Source organism: Sciurus carolinensis, chromosome 4 (assembly GCF_902686445.1).
Source record: "Sciurus carolinensis chromosome 4, mSciCar1.2, whole genome shotgun sequence".
Lineage (NCBI taxonomy): Eukaryota > Metazoa > Chordata > Mammalia > Rodentia > Sciuridae > Sciurus > Sciurus carolinensis.
The window spans coordinates 7,844,573-7,860,306 of NC_062216.1; positions in this window are offsets into that span (position 1 = coordinate 7,844,573).

The window sequence follows — 15,734 nt, forward strand, 5'->3', positions numbered from 1 at the left end:
ATGCAAAAATCTAGGAAAGTATGACTAGAAAAAAAAATTAAAACAAAAGCAGTCAATAGATTCTGACAACCCTTGAGAGCATCTGTTATATTCAGGTAATTGAAAAAACATTATGTTCAAAGAGTTAAATAAAATTATGTTTACAAGAGTCAATGAATAAAAATATATCAAGAAATGAAAATTATTAAAAACAATCAAATGGAATTTTTAGGGCTGAAAACTACAAAAACTGAAATTGACAATTCATGAGCGGGGCTCAACAGGAAATCTGAGATGGCAGAAGAAAGAAACTGTAAATTTGAAAAAAGAGCAGTATAGTTTTAATTCCAAAGAACAGAGAGCTAAAAGAGCAAAGGAAATGACCAGAGACTTAGAGACCTGTCAGATAACGTAAACTGTTGGAACAAATGTAATAGAAGCCCCAAAGTGCGAGGAAAGAGGAAAGGCACAGAAAAAAATTACTTGAAGAAAAAATAGTTGAAAATTCCCCTATGTTAGTGAATATCATTAACTTAAAGGTTAAAGAAACCGCATGAACCCAAAATAAGACAAACACAAAGACATCACGGTCAAAATGCTAAAAACCAAAGAAAGAAGGGGAGGGAATCACATTCAGGCAACAACCCTATGATTGATGGCTGACTTCTCATCAGAGACAATGGTGACTGGCGGGGTAAATGACCTATTTACAGGGATGAAGCAATGACAAAAACTATAGGTCGCAAATTTCCTATCCAACATATCTGTCCCTCAAAATGAATAGCTCACAGATAAACGAAACTCAGTGTATTTGTTCCTCTCAGGCATTCTACAAGAAAAACTAAAGTCCTTCCAAATGGTAAAAAAAATGATATCAGATAGTAACCCAGTTCACAGACAGGAAAGAAGGGCAGTGAGAATGGCCAGCGTATGGGTAAGTTTAAAATACATAATATAATCACAAAAATATAAAGCGTGTGTATATGTCAACTCTCTTAAAAAATTCATGATTGTTTAAAGCAAAAATTATAACATGGTATTGCAGATCTGTAAACTATATAAATAGAAAATATATAATAATAATAGCAGAAGAATATAAGGTATAGAGCTATAACTGTGAAGTTTTCATTTTTCACCAAGTATAAATCAGTATTAATTTAAATCAGATTGTTATAAATTGAAGATGCATATTATAATCTCTGGAGCAAACACTAAGGAAAAGAAAATTCAAAGCAATATAGTTCTAAAAATAAAGGGCTGGGGATGCGGCTCAGTGGTGGAGCCTCAGCACATGCATGGCCCTGGGTTGGCCCCAGCACTCTAAAACAAATAGCTTAATGAACAGAGGCATTTAAATGGTCTACCACAAATATTTTTTTAATATAGAAGCATATAGTAAGGAAGACTAGGGGGACCAACAAAGAACTTGACAAGTAGATAAAAATGAGCACAATGGTAGATGGGAATCCAAACATAAAGATTGCATTAATTATAAGTAGATTGAACGTTCCACATACAAAGCAAATATTGGACCAAATAAAAGAGCAAGATCCAACTCTATGGCAACTACAAAAGATTTACTTCAACTTGAAACACTAACACAGATTGAAAAAGGATAGGAAATATACAGCATGTAAATAATAAACACAATAAACGGAGTACTTACATTAATATCAAAGTGGTCTAAGAAAAGAAATAGCATTGGGGAAAGAGGGCAGCTTCGTGGTAACAAAAGGATAAACGCAGTCAGAGATGTCAAAATTATTTGTATGTTCCTCTTTTAAAAGCCCTGGTGCATATGAAGCAAAGACTGACTGAATTAAAAGGCAAAGCACACCATGGAACACTTATTTGAAGATTTGGATACTCCTCATTCAGTAATTGATAAAGAAGTGCAAAGCAGATCAGTAAGGACTGAAAACTGACGGGCACTACCAACCAACTGGACTAACTGGCAGATCCGAGAAAGCCTTACCTGTTATGTGGCTAGGACAGATCCAGCGTGGGCCTTAAAGCTAGCCTCACTGATCACAAAAGGAAGAAAATTATACCAAGTGTGTCCTCTAGCCACAAGGGAATTCAATTAGAAATCAATGCCAAAAACAAATCTGGTCAAACTTTAGATTTATTTAAGGTGCACAAATCAAACAACATAACTCTAAATAAACTCAAAGGAAAATATTACATGGGAAATTAGGAAAGATTTTGACCTGAATCAGAATGAAAGTGTAGCATACAAAATTTTACGAGAGCAGTGAAAGTAGTAGTTATGTGGAAATTTATGACTTTAAATGTGAATATTAGAAAATTATAGAAGCATGGTCTGTGATCAAGGAGAAGGAAGAGAAAATCAAATCTAATGTAAGTAGAAGAACATTAATAATAAAGCTCAGAACAGGAATCAATGGAGTAAAAGACAAACAAAAGAGATAACCATGAAACCAAAGATGGTATTGACCAATCCTTGGTTATACCAATCAAGAAAGAAAGGAAGGTTCTGTGTTCATCGCAGAATCCCCCAAAGGCTCAGGGATTACGAGTGAGGGTTGTGGGGAGCTGGAAGGTGGTTACGAAGCAGTGAGACCCCCGCCTCCCTCTGCCTGGCCACTCCCTTGGCATGTGCCCTCCTCCCCGCCCAGGAGTCTGAAGGCTGTTTCCTGGTAAGGCTTCCACACAAGGACTCTGAGCTGGGAGGCGAGGCCCGCTTGAGATATACTGAAACCAGAGGAAAACGGGACGTCAGTCTGCTGCCGGGGGGCACTGCCAGCCCCAGCCTCCTTCCCCACGCTGCATCCAGGCCCAGGCCTCCAAGAAATAGAGTGACAGCATCCTCTGTGGGAAATCTGCCCAGCCAGAGCCTACACATGCCATCACCCAGGTGGGAGAGCATTCCATGGAAACTCCCTCAGTCAAATCCCTCCAGAATGAGGAAAGCTGACAAGACCCACATGTGGGCTCCAAGTTCCCAAACAGCTGTTTCTCCTCCCCCTCCTCCCCCTCCTCTCCCTCTTCCTCCCCTCCCCCACTCCTTCTTTTAGTGCAGCATTCTGAAATTATGAGCAATTGGCCAAGAACAAGTAGGTAAGTAGATATTTGAGGGGGAAAAAAATCTAAAAAAATCTTTAAAAAATCATATAGAGAAAAAATAGGAAAAAAATCATCTAGGAGGATACTGCCTATGTGAGAAACTTCAAAAAGATTATGATAGTTATTCATAAAGAGTTAAGCAGGTAATACTGAATCATAAAACAAGCAAAACAGGATGTTTAAGGAAGAAGAGCCAGAGATTTTTTTCAAAGTTTTAGAGATTAATAGAAAAAATGAAAAAGTTGGAAGACAAAGTTGAAATCAAAGAAATAAAGCAAAAGAGAAAAGAGAGAGAAACAGTAGAGAAAAGAAACAAAAATTTAAAGATCATTCCAGAAGGTCTAACTTTTAAATAACATAATCTTATACAAAGATGGAAAAAGAAAACGGAAGGGAGAAGATTTTCAAATACATAAAGAAAATTTCTTAGAGTTGAAAGATGTAAGTTTCCAGATTGAAAGGGTTCAGAACAGTGATAAAATCAAAATCAAAACTATACCAAGGCTCTGTACCATTAAATTTCAGAATAATGAAGTAATGAGAATATCTACAACTTCCAGAAATAAAAACAAGTAGAAGAGAATCGATAACCAAAACAGCTTTGGGCTTCTCCAGATAACACCAGAAGCCAGAAAATAACAGAACAATGTTTTTTAAATGCTGAGGGAACATTGCTTGCAACATGGAGTCCTGTCTTAAGTCAGAATGAGCCAGGGATAAAAGTGGAATAGAGATATTTTCAGGCACATGGGATCTCAAAACATTGGTTTTGTATCCCCTTTCTTAGAAGGTACTCGACAAGGTGCACCATTCAAGAAAGTCATAAGACAAGGAAGAAAAGATCAGGAATCCTGGCAATAGAATAGACAACAGGAGAGAGGCAAAGGGGTCCCCAAGAAGCCAGTGAAGAGAAATCCTAAGGATCCAGCTGTGCAGCAAGCCTGGGAGAAACCCACCCATCCTGGAGCAGGTGAGGGCCTCTGGGGGCATTTCCCTGGGAAAGTGATATTACCAAATTGCCTACTATGTTCGAATGTATTGAAAAAAGATTTACACAGTAGGGGCAACTAGTCTGGAGGTTGAATTATCTAACATGTTGATAGCGAAGCAAATGAAAATTCAAATCAGTTATAGCCAGGACAAATGTAATACTGTGTTCAAAACAAAATAAGCATGGTATACTATGGGGCTCATGAGTTGTGAGTACAGTTTATTGTAATCATTATAATATAAATACTAAGTATTGATCTACTCAATTTTAATAGCTATCCTGGGGAGATGGTGAGTTGGAGAGGTGAAAGAGGTAAATTTACATTATAGTAAGAAATCAGAAATTATGCCTAAAACTGAAAAAATCAAGAGGTAGAAATCCAAGCAGTTTATTCAGTGAAGCAGAGGTCAATGTCCCAGTATCAGCTGAACCAGCTAAGATCCGGGACTCTGGGGAGCAGAGGTAATAGGGAGTTGGCAAAACCAAGGGAACCTTTTTCAGAGAAAGTTTCTTTTCATTGTTAAAATCACATTCACCTATGACCTTGATAAATTCTAAAACTAAATTTTGAAAACAGAGTACCAAGGGAGAAAGGTCAGGATAACTCAAGTTGGGGAGGAGAGCTCCTCCTGACCTCACGGGTGACATCTTGCCAGAAACAAAGGGAGACTCTGGGGTGGCCCTGAGGAACATCTTGATGCTAATGTAAGGAGCAGCAAGGAGACATTACTCAGCACTTATCCCAGAGTTCACCCAATTGACAGACTGGACCATAATCCTTGGGGATGCCAACAGGAAATGGATTTGTTTTTCAGAATTGCTCTGTCCAAAGCTAGGAGGGTACAGGGACACCATTAGGACATGAGACCACCATCCCTGGGCCGTAAAGGAGATGCCTGCATACAGAGAGCAGTGAAGGAAAGCAGCAGAGGCTTCCAAAGTCTTTTTAGCGACCAGAGTTTCTGTTACAACCACATTGTTCATATTACACACGTGAACAACTAAACCAGTTTCCCCAAAAAGCGGTTTGCCTCACCTTCTATCCTATCCTATCCTATCTTATCCTATTCTATTTCATACCTATATCTTCTTTTGTGCTCTTTGGTCTTTTGTTCTATTCCATTTTTATTATTTAATTTTTCTGGATTTGTTGAGATATAAATAACAGGTAAAATTTTGATGTAAGATACATATATAAATACACACAGACACAGTGAAATAATCACCACAATCAAGCTAACTGACAAATCCATCCCCTCACATAGTTCTCATTTTTTCCTGTGTGTGTGTGTGTGTGTGTGTGTGTGTGTGTGTGTAGAACACCCACTATCTACTGTCTTGGCAGATTTCAAAAACACAATAGTATTGCTGATTCTGTTCCTATATTTGTGCATTAGATCTCCAGAACTCACTCATCCTGTGTGACTGTCACCTAGGCCACTTGACCAACATCTTCCCATTCCCATCATTCCCCAGCCTCTGGCAACTGCCTGTTTGCTCTCTGCTTTTATAAGTTTTACTATTTTATGTGAAATCATGTGTTTGTCTTTCTGTGTCTACCTTAGTTCACTCAGCACAATGTCCTTCAGGTTCATCCACGTTGTCACAAATAACAGGATTTTCTTCATTTTAAAGGTTAATTTTCCATTGTGTATGTATAGCTATATTTCTCTTTGTCCCTTTATCAATCCACCTAAGCATTTTGTCATTTCCATTTCTTAGCTATTGTAAATTAATGCTGCAACAAAAGTGGGAGTGCAGATGTCTCCGAGATATTCATTTATTTCCTGTGGGGTACACCTAGAAATGGGCTTGCCAGATTGTAATGTGATTTGACTCGATGGTTGTTCAAGAGTAGGTTATTTAATTTCCGTGTATTTGTGATTTTTCCCCATTTTTTTTTTTACTATCACTGATTTCTAGTTTTTTTAAAGTGTTTGTTCTATGTAGTTACACATGACCACAGAATGCATTTTGATTCATTGTACACAAATGGAGCACAACTTTTCATTTCTCTGGTTGTACACAATGTAGAGTCACGCCATTTGTGTAGTCATACATGTACATAGGGTAATGATGTTTGTCTCACTCCACCATCTTTCCTTCCCCCCACCCTCTCCCCTCTCCTCATTTCCCTCTACACACTCCAACTGATTTCTAGTTTTATTCCAGGTGGTCAGAAAAGGTACTTGGAATGATTTTGATCTTTTAAGTCTTGCTTAAAAGACTTAAAAGATCTATTCTGCAGACTTTTCCATGTCACTTGGCAAGAATGCTTATTCATCTGTTCAGTAGAAAGTTCTGCATATGTCTGCAAGGTCCATATTGTTTATGGTTTTGCTCAAGTCATCTATTTATTTACTATTTTTCTATCTGAGTGTTCTATATACTATTGAAACTAAGATACTAAGGCCTCCTATTATTGTAGTATTGCTGTCAATTTCACTGTTAGATCTATTTATATTTGCTTTATATATTTGGGTACTCTGATGTTAGGTGCATATATATTTATATTTCTTATATCTTCCTATTAATTGACCCTTTTATCATTATATAATGACCCTCTTTGTTCTTAGAGACAGTACAGTTTTTTTTGTTTGTTTGTTTTTTGGGGTTTTTTTTTTTTTTTTTTTTTTGCTGGGAATTGAACCTAGGGCCTTGTGCTTTTGAGGCGAGCACTCTACCAACTGAGCTATCTCCCCAGCCCGTTTTTTTTTTTCTTAAAATCTATTTTGTCTGATACAAGTATAACTGTCCCTGCCTTCTTTTGTTTACCATTTTCATGGAATATCTTTTTCTACTCCTTCACTTTCAGCTTATATATATTCTTAAATTTGAAGTATACAGTATTCTTGATTGGCAGTTTCTTTCTTTCAATACTCTGAACATATTCCACTCTCCTTGCCTGAAAGTTTCTGCTGAGAAATATGCTTATAGTATGTGGAAGTTCCTGTATATGTAATGAGTTGCTTTTCTTTTGCTGCTTTCAAGTTCTTTATTCTTGACTTTTGGCAATTGGATTATAATGTGTCTTGCTGTTGTCTTCTTTGGGTCAATCCTATTTGGTGTCTTCTGAATGTCCATTTTCCTTCCTGAATTTTTGGAAGTTTCCAGTCATTATTTCTTTAAATAAGCTTGGGCTGGGGAGATAGCTCAGCTGGTAGAGTGCTTGCCTTACAAGCACAAGGCCCTGAGTTCGATCCCCAGTACTGCAAAAAAAAAAAAAAAAAAGCTTTCTTTCTTCTCCTTTTGGAACTCTGACATGTGTATATTGGTTCACTTGATGATACCCCATAATTCTCATAAGTGATACTTACTCTTTTTTCACTTATTTCTCCTCTAGATAATTTCAAATGACTTGTCTTCAAGTTTGCTGGTTCTTTCTTCTGTTCAATCAAGTCTTCTGTAAATTACTTGTATTGAATTTTTTCATTTCATTGTTTGTATTCTTTAACTTCAGAATTTTTTTTGGTTCTTTTTAATGATTTCTATCTCTTGTTGAATTTCTAATGTTGCTCCCATATTGTTTTACTGACAGAGTTGCATTGTCTACCTATGTTCTTTTATAGCTTGTGAGCATCTTTAAGACAATTATTTTGAATTTTCTTTTTTTTTTTTGGTCAGGCAATTTGTAAATCTCCATTACTTTGGGATTGTTAACTGGCAATGTATTATATCTTTTGGTGATGTTTCATTCCCTGATTTTTGTGTGTTCCTTGGAACCTTGTGTTGGAAGTCTGAACATTTTAAGAACAGTCACTCTTCCCAACTTTATGGATTAGCTTTGGTGGGAAAAGGCCTTCACCCACGAGTAGGCTAAAGGGTGGTGGTTGGATGGGGTGTGGAAGATGCCAGCTTCTTGGATGTGCAGAGACACTGGTTCCAGGGCACGCAAGGTGCCTGTTCTGGGATCAGGTAGCAACAGCAGGTTTGGTGTTTGAGCACTGGTGATGTTAAGACCAAAACTGGACAGGCTTGTGTGGGGCAGCAGCAAGAAGGCTGGGATGCTGGTATGTGTGGTGGCAGGTCCAGCCCGAGGAGGGCAGAGAGGCAGCTCTGGGCGTTGTGGAGTGGTGGTTCTGGCCCTAGGGAGCACAGTGGTGTGGACTTGAGGCAGCTCCATCAGCTGGGGTCAGCATTAGTTAAGACTGCATGGTCTTCAGTGACAACAGCTGTGGGTGCCATGGCAAGAGCTGCTGGGATCCTCAGTGGAGAAAGCTACTGGGTTCCTCCTGCTCTCCTCTTCCTATGTCAGGAAGTTACAGCCAAAGAGAAAGCTCTTGGCCTCAAGTTACGCCAGCCTGGGATTAGGGCGATCCATGAAAAATGATTCCTAGACTTTCCTACGTTGCCACTCTCAGTTTTTGTGTCCTGCTGGGACATTGCAGCTTCCTGATTGTACTCTGGAGCTCTCCAGAGCTATTTTCATCTGCGGGTAGTTGTTAAATCCTTGTCTTTGTGGGTAAACAAGTGGTAGTCTGCCATCTCGCTGACATCATTCTGTCTCTATTTCATTTTTATAATGTTAGTCTGACCAACTATGTTGATTTTTACTGTCACTCAGGCATCAAATCCCAAAGAGAAAAAAAAATAATGCTGGTGTGGAGTTTCTGGAAGGGAGTTTGTTGAACCTAGGAAGCCCTTGGATCCAGCAGGACAAGTCCAGGCCTTAACACCATGCAATATGAAGTTGAAATCCCAGCCGTATAAATGCAACAGTTTTGAGAGTTAGCTGTATTGTCTAACTATCCAGGCCTCAGTTTCCTCATCTTTAAAATTAGGATAACAAAATGCAGCTCTTAGGGTTCTTGTATCAGCAGGTCTATAAAGTGACTTGCCCTGGAAAAGCACCCAGAAAGCATTTTAATCTGTTCTTTAAAATAGAAGGCACCCTGCCCTAGGACTCACTTGTGAGTCCTTATGTGTCCCTGGTGTAGCTTAGTGGCCAACAGCTTGGAGCTGCCAGCCTAGCTGGGTCTGTTTCCTTGACTCGTAACAGGAATGATTGACGTCTACCGTTTGGGGTTTTGTGGGGATTTGATGAGCTGATACACTTAAAGCTGTTAGAATAGTTTCCAATGCACAGATGTCTGTAGACATTTGCCACCATCGCTGTAATCCCATTGGCAGGACACATGAAACGATGACGGCAAGTGGGGACAGGGAGGATAGGCAGCTCCGAACGCTGAGTATGATCACACCAGCACAGCTGCCATTTGCAGCCAGAGACTGTGTGATCCTGCCGGTGTCCGTGCCTGCGAGTGGCTCCACCGTTTGAACAGCATCGAAATCCTGTATCATCTTAGGACTGTCTCGTGGCATCCCCGGAGTACCCCACCCTGCCACCAAGCGGGAGGCGAGCAGCCCGGGTGTGTGGTCAGCCCCTGCAGATGCGATGTCTTCTGTTTGCCCCTCACTCACGAGCCCGTTTATTTCACGTTTGGGATTTGTCAACAGTCATTTTAGAACAGGAGGTTTATTTTTAGATCCAGATTCCCGTTTCATTTTGGAAACTCCTGGGGATTGCGCTCCCCGAGGCTCCAGGCAGGGGAGGCAGGCAGCGGAGAGCCCAGGTCGACGTCAAGTCTACCCAGTGCACGCTGACTTTCAGTCACCATTTCTCACCGAGCTGCACTGTGGCTGTGGCTTGCTTGCTGTGTCTGGGCCCACAGAAGGCAAAATCACTTTTGTCTCCATTCTTCTATCACAAGTGTGACAATGAATGGCAGAGAAAGAGGCTGCCCTTAACCTGGATCTGCTCCACCGGTCACAGGTTCTGGATTGATGGGGCCCTGGGTTTTTGACATCTCATCTGCTCCAACTTCTTCCGCCTTCTGGAGCTAAGGGCACTACGACCCAAAGAGGGAAAGGGATTTGGAGTGACTCTGTGATCCTGAGTCCCTGCCCCTAATTCCTTGTCCAAGTTTCAGTTGAATTCCCTGCCAGGTGTCCCAGGAGGGCTGTCTGCACAGTGGTATGTTGTCTCCAGCTGGGACTCTGGGGGCAAGTTGGTGTCTAAAGGTTCCATTCTTGGACAAGTCCCTCCTCGAGTCCTCAGCCTCTGCCCTGGTGGTGAACAGAAAGAGCGTAGGCTGTCATGGCAGAGAAAACTTCCTGCAGCCTCTGTCACTTGCTAAATGTGACCTTGGTCAAGTTACTTAAGTCCTCTGAAGTTTTGCTCTATCCTTTGCAAACTGGGGTATGAGCACTGTTCTCGCAGGGGCTGTTTTTAGGGGAGAATGTTTTAGGTTTATGCAGAGGTCTGAGACTGTCAGAAAACCTGTTCCCCTGCTCATCCTGAGTAAGGAGCATACTTGAAAGCTGAGTGTCCCTGTTACCAAGCCCCCACATGCCTATGGTGACTCCGCGTGGACCCCGTTTGGTCTGTGGTGGCAGGCTCTGTGGCAGAGCCCTGGCCCGACTGCTCTCTAGTGAGTCCTGACCACCGCTTACTTCCAACCACCAATGGTCACCAAGCTGAACGCTCCACCGTCCAGGAACACTACATTTCCCCAGGTGCAAATCAAGCTTTGGTGGCAGAGTGTAAACTGCTGCGGGGAGGGGTGCAATTGAGGCCTCTCCACAGGTTCAGGTCCACTCAGCGAGAGCCGTGGGGTATGTGCCACTCGCCGTCTGGGCCACCCAGCCTTGCTCAGGATGAGCCGTCTGCTTCCGGAAGGACAGCCTTCTGGTCTGAACATGGATGCGCCCTCTTGACTCCTTTCCCTCACAAGCAGCAAACCCCATGGGCTTCACCTCCAGGGGGATCTGAAGCCGTGTCTACCTCCCGGTTCCGCCAGGTCGAAGGCACTTGCCTTCCCATCACTTGTAACTCCCTGCTCCCTGGAGTCACCCATCTTGTTTCCTTCATGATATTTATCCGGATCTAAAGATACCTTGTCCATTGGCTTATTTGACCGTTGCTGACTACTTTTGCTTACAAGGATGCAAGTATGACCTACAAGAAGGAGCCCTGCCATTCTTGTCCATCACTATCCCCCCGTAACCTTGAAGAGTCCTTAGTACCTGGAAGGTGCACCATCAAAATTACAGAGTGACTGAGGGAGCCTCATATCTGGATCTTGCTGTCCCTGTTTTGCAGGGTTAAGAAGGAAAAGAGATTTGCTCAAGGTCACAGGACAGCAAGCAGTGACGTCAGACCAGATCCCAGGCCTCTCCACCTACGGTCCAGTTTCCTTCTCTCCAGCGGGTGCCTGGTAGAAAACACTTCCCAGACCTCCATTCCACAGTCCCACTAATAACGGGTTTGAGTCGAGAGCAGATGTGCTGGGAACTTCAAACCCTGGAGGCTGAGCTGCACAAACCGAACTTTCTCAGTAATTTAAGAAAAGGTCAACAACCTCCACAGCTTGGCCACCAGGGCCACCCTGTCCTGGTGGGGCCCACCCTGGTGAGTCACAGCCCAGTCTGTAAGCTATGGCAGGCCCAGTGCCTGTGAGGATCCTAGTCTCGCCCAGGGCAGCAGTAGAAGCTGAGGCCAAGCCAGGGTCTCTCCCTGAGGCACAGGCCAAGGCTCGTGAGCATGACGGAGCAGGCGGGAGCTGGGGCCGGGCCGGGCAGAGGCTGCAGGACTTGGCATGTGGCAAGCTCACTCTGAGGAGGAGGAAGAGGCCCTGGTTGGGGAAGAAAAACCCCCAGAAGACCTCGGAACCTCCTAGCACACAGGGATGGGACCCCAGATAGCTCCTGGGACCACCCGAAATGCTTTCCTTTCACTTTGCATTCCCAGATCACATTGCTACAGCAGGCAGGGGAATCAGCAGACAGGAACTAGCAAAATTACGTCGTCATCAATGTATGACAAAGCTACAAGTAAAACAGTGTGGTGTCCCAGACTGCCATCTATGATGCAGCAGAGGGAGGAGGGGCAACAGAGAAGGAAGACGAGGAGGAACAAGGGCAGAGGCCGGAGCCCCTGGGAGGCTTCTCCTCTTGCTCAGGGGGCTACTCACTTGGTTCTGGGTTTTCTAGAGCCCAGAATGGACAGCCCACAGCATGCTCAGCAGCCAGTCTCCAAAACAGAAAAATAAACCTGCTGCTCAAGAAGCCCAGTTCTCCGGAGGCTGAGATCACTAAAACGTCCACCCAGCGTTGCAGAACAGCCAATGGATCTTCCTGGGTGCAGCCACTTCATAATGTGGGACACAATGACTGCGGTGTCATTCCAGTAGCACACACATGTGTCAAGGGGAAGAAAGCCCAAGGAATCAGCAGGCGAGGAACCGCAGAGTTGTGTGCATGTCAAGATCCTAGAAAGCTGCAACGACTCAACACCATGGTGTTGACTCGGACTAGGCTAGATCAGCAGAATTGAGCACCACCACCCGGGCATATATTGAAATAAATTGTATTAAGTGTTGGCATTTGAACCCAGTGGAGAAAGGAGAAAGGAGTCAATAAATGACATTGAAGCACTTGGCATCCTAATAAAAAAAGTAAATTATATACTCAGCCTCAGCCACAACCAAAGAAAAGTGACACCGAGACTCCATTCTCCCCGGTCACACTCAGGAAAGTCAGCCACTCCCCGAGTTGACCTGGTTATCAGGTCAAGGGGTCCTCCTGGCTGGGATGTGGATGTGAATGACAGGGCCACAGGGAGGACTCTGCTAGCACCTGGTAAAATGTGTGGGACCGTCACCCACAGTGCCACCTCCAGGGACCTGCACTGGGGAGCCAGACGCCACCACGGCCGGCTCTGGGAACAGGCAGACAGCCATCAGGAGGCGCGGGTAGTGCACGTGCGCAGATCTGCGCAGATCTGTGCCTGTCAGCAGCAAGTCCCTGCTGGGAGGAAGAACACAAGCCACAGAACACACGGATGACACTCCACCACGAGGAAAAAATGCCAACCGACAAAACGAAGCTGTGTGCTTGGTACACATGTTTATAAAAGCAAAACAATGGAACAGGAAAATACACCCCAAATGCATAGCAACAATAATCTCTGGGGAAGGAAGAAGAGAAGCAGGGGAGTGAGGAGGCCTGATCCAAAAAGACTTAGCCTGAAAAAAAAGCACTCGGCCTCACCTAGAGGGCTCTAATTTTTTTTTAGAAGAATCAATTAGCTTAAACCAGCACACTTTGAAAAGCAATGTACAGAATGAAAAAATACAGAAGAAAATGTGCTGAAATACCGTAACAGTTCATTATTGGTGGCGGGACTACGGATGGCTGTTTTCTTCCGGGAGAAGAACAACCCTAAGTCTGTGGAGATGCCAACATGCTGAAATTCTCTGGTTAGGTCCGTTGGTGGGGGATAGCTCTCTTGGAAGGCAACCATTCTGGAAGTGTCCAGGAAAACTGCATTACCTCTCCTACGTGGCTTCCTGCCCTCCCCAGTAGCCAGGGCTGGTCCCTCTGAGGGAGGGACACTTTACACGATGCCAAGTGAGGACAGGCTGTGTGGAAGCAGGAGGAGGAGCAGGGCTGGGCTCCCTGCGTGTGGAGTGGGGTGTGGAGGACAAGGGCAGCCTTGGTGGCGGGGACATGAGGAGGGGCCCAGGGGCCAGGGGACGCAGAGCAGGAGCCCAGAAAGCAAAGAGAAGGGGGCATCTGGGCACTATGCAGGGCAGAAAGGCTGGAGGGGCCCTCCTGGGAGAGGGGCTGAGAGGCACCAGAGCAAGGGTGGGCCTTTCCCCCTTCCTTCCGCCTGAGGCTGGCTCTTCTCAGCCATTAGCTCTCTGCCACCTGCCCATCTGGGTGAGAAGAGCAGTTGCTTGGCTCTCTGGGGAGCCACCTTTGATCCTTACCCGACTTGGGGAACTGTCTCTGTGGGGAGCACAGGGTGGAGCCCAGAATTGGGCTAAGGAGCAAAGGCATTTCAGAGTGACCTTGGATCCAAGGTTCCTGGCCTTGGAGGCCTCAGGTCCTCTCCAGCCTCCTAAGGAGCAGGGAGTGCCTGCTTTATCCCTCCCAACACCCTTTGCTTTCCCACAGTCCTTGGTCTCACCCATACCTCATCCCAAAGGGGTTTCCAAAACAAGGCTATAGAGGGCTTGCGGCCTGCACAGGGCCTCTGAGCCAGAGGCTGCCAAATTCCCATTCTGACTCAGGCCAGGCTCTCACCCACCAAGGGTTGATGTCAAGTCCAGGACATGCATGGGCCCTGTGTGCCCTTCCTCTTCCTGGCCCTGACACACAGGCGTCTCCAGAAACTGGGTGCAAACACATCAGCAGCCTAGGCCTGGGATATGTGTGTGGTGTGTGTGTGTGTGTGTGTGTGTGTGTGTGTGTAGGGCAAGTTGTGGAATTCCCCAAGTCATCGTGGCCACTGAGGAGGAAATATTTCTACATGTCTCACCCCTGAGCTCAGGGCCCAAGACCGCAGGAGGATGCCTGGGAGAGATAAGCCCAGGCAGAGCCCTGGCCCAGTGCACAGAGCTGGAGGAGCATGGGCAGTCAGTCAAGGGCAGCTTCCTGTGTGAGCCACCAGGAGGCACCTTGCAAAGGGACCTTCCTCTAGCCTTCGCCTCTTTCTCTGCAGAGACTCCCACTTCAGAGTTTGCTCCTTGCTGACTTCTAGAGAAGGAAGATGGAATAATCACAGCCCCCTTTGAGCTCCTCAGGAAAGAGGAGACAGCATGCTGGCCCCTTCAAAACAGGGCAGAGGCCTGTTCCTGTGGTCGGTTTACAGGCCAGTGGGGTGGACCCACATCTCAGGTGAGTAAGGGAGCCCCACGGAGCTTCTTACTGCTTCCTTCCACAGCTCCTTCCTCCTATCTCTTTGGTTCTTAGGTGGAGAGGACAAAGGCTCAACTCATCCGTCACCCATCCCATGGCCAAATGTCCACCTGGAGCATCCCTGCATCCCTGGGCCAGCACAAGGCCCCTCGTCCCTGCATTAACAGAGGCTGAGCAGAAGGGTTATGAGGAGGCACGCTCACTCAGCACTTCTTCCCCACCCAGCCCCAGGCAGAACTTTTCCAGAAAAGGAAGTCAATACAGCACCATCCCTGACCTCACAGGACAGAGGGTGGACAAGAGGGGAGTGACCACCTGGCAAGTGTCAGAGTGGGGCCTGCCCTGGGGAGCAGAAGTGAGGGGCAACAATCCCAGCTGGGGAAGTGGATGTTGGGGGAAGGGGAGAGAAAATAGAACCAATGTATTTAAGGGAAGGTCAGAGAATCTTTGTACTCTAGGACATCTGACCAGGTTTATGAAGTCAGACCACATGATCTGTTCTATATACATTTGGGTGGGTAAGTTTGGGTGTGAATGGGCTTTAAAAATGGGGGCAAGAAGTCTTTTATAGAGGGAGAATTGGAAGGAGTATAAGGTTGAAAAGCTTATTATCTTAACTGTATTTTAATCTCGGCCTCTACCCGACTTCTTTGGGCCCCATCTGATCTCCTTTAATCTATGAGATCCTGTAGGCCTGAGTCACTTGCATGGCTGGACTTCAGGGTTTGAAGGTCCATGGGGTGGGAGAGGTGGTGAGGAAAGTCTGCAGTCACACTGAGGCCTTGATCTCCAACTGCCCATTGGCGGTTTTCCCTCTTGGAAAACTTCAAAGACAATCCAACGCCCTCCATCCATGAGCATGTCCGAGGGTCGGAAATGGAGGTGAGGGTGGAAGAGGATGGGGAGAAGTTCTGCAGGGCAGAAGACAAGCACTGCTTGCAGGAGGAAGCCCTGGTGAGGCCGTCCTGAGGTG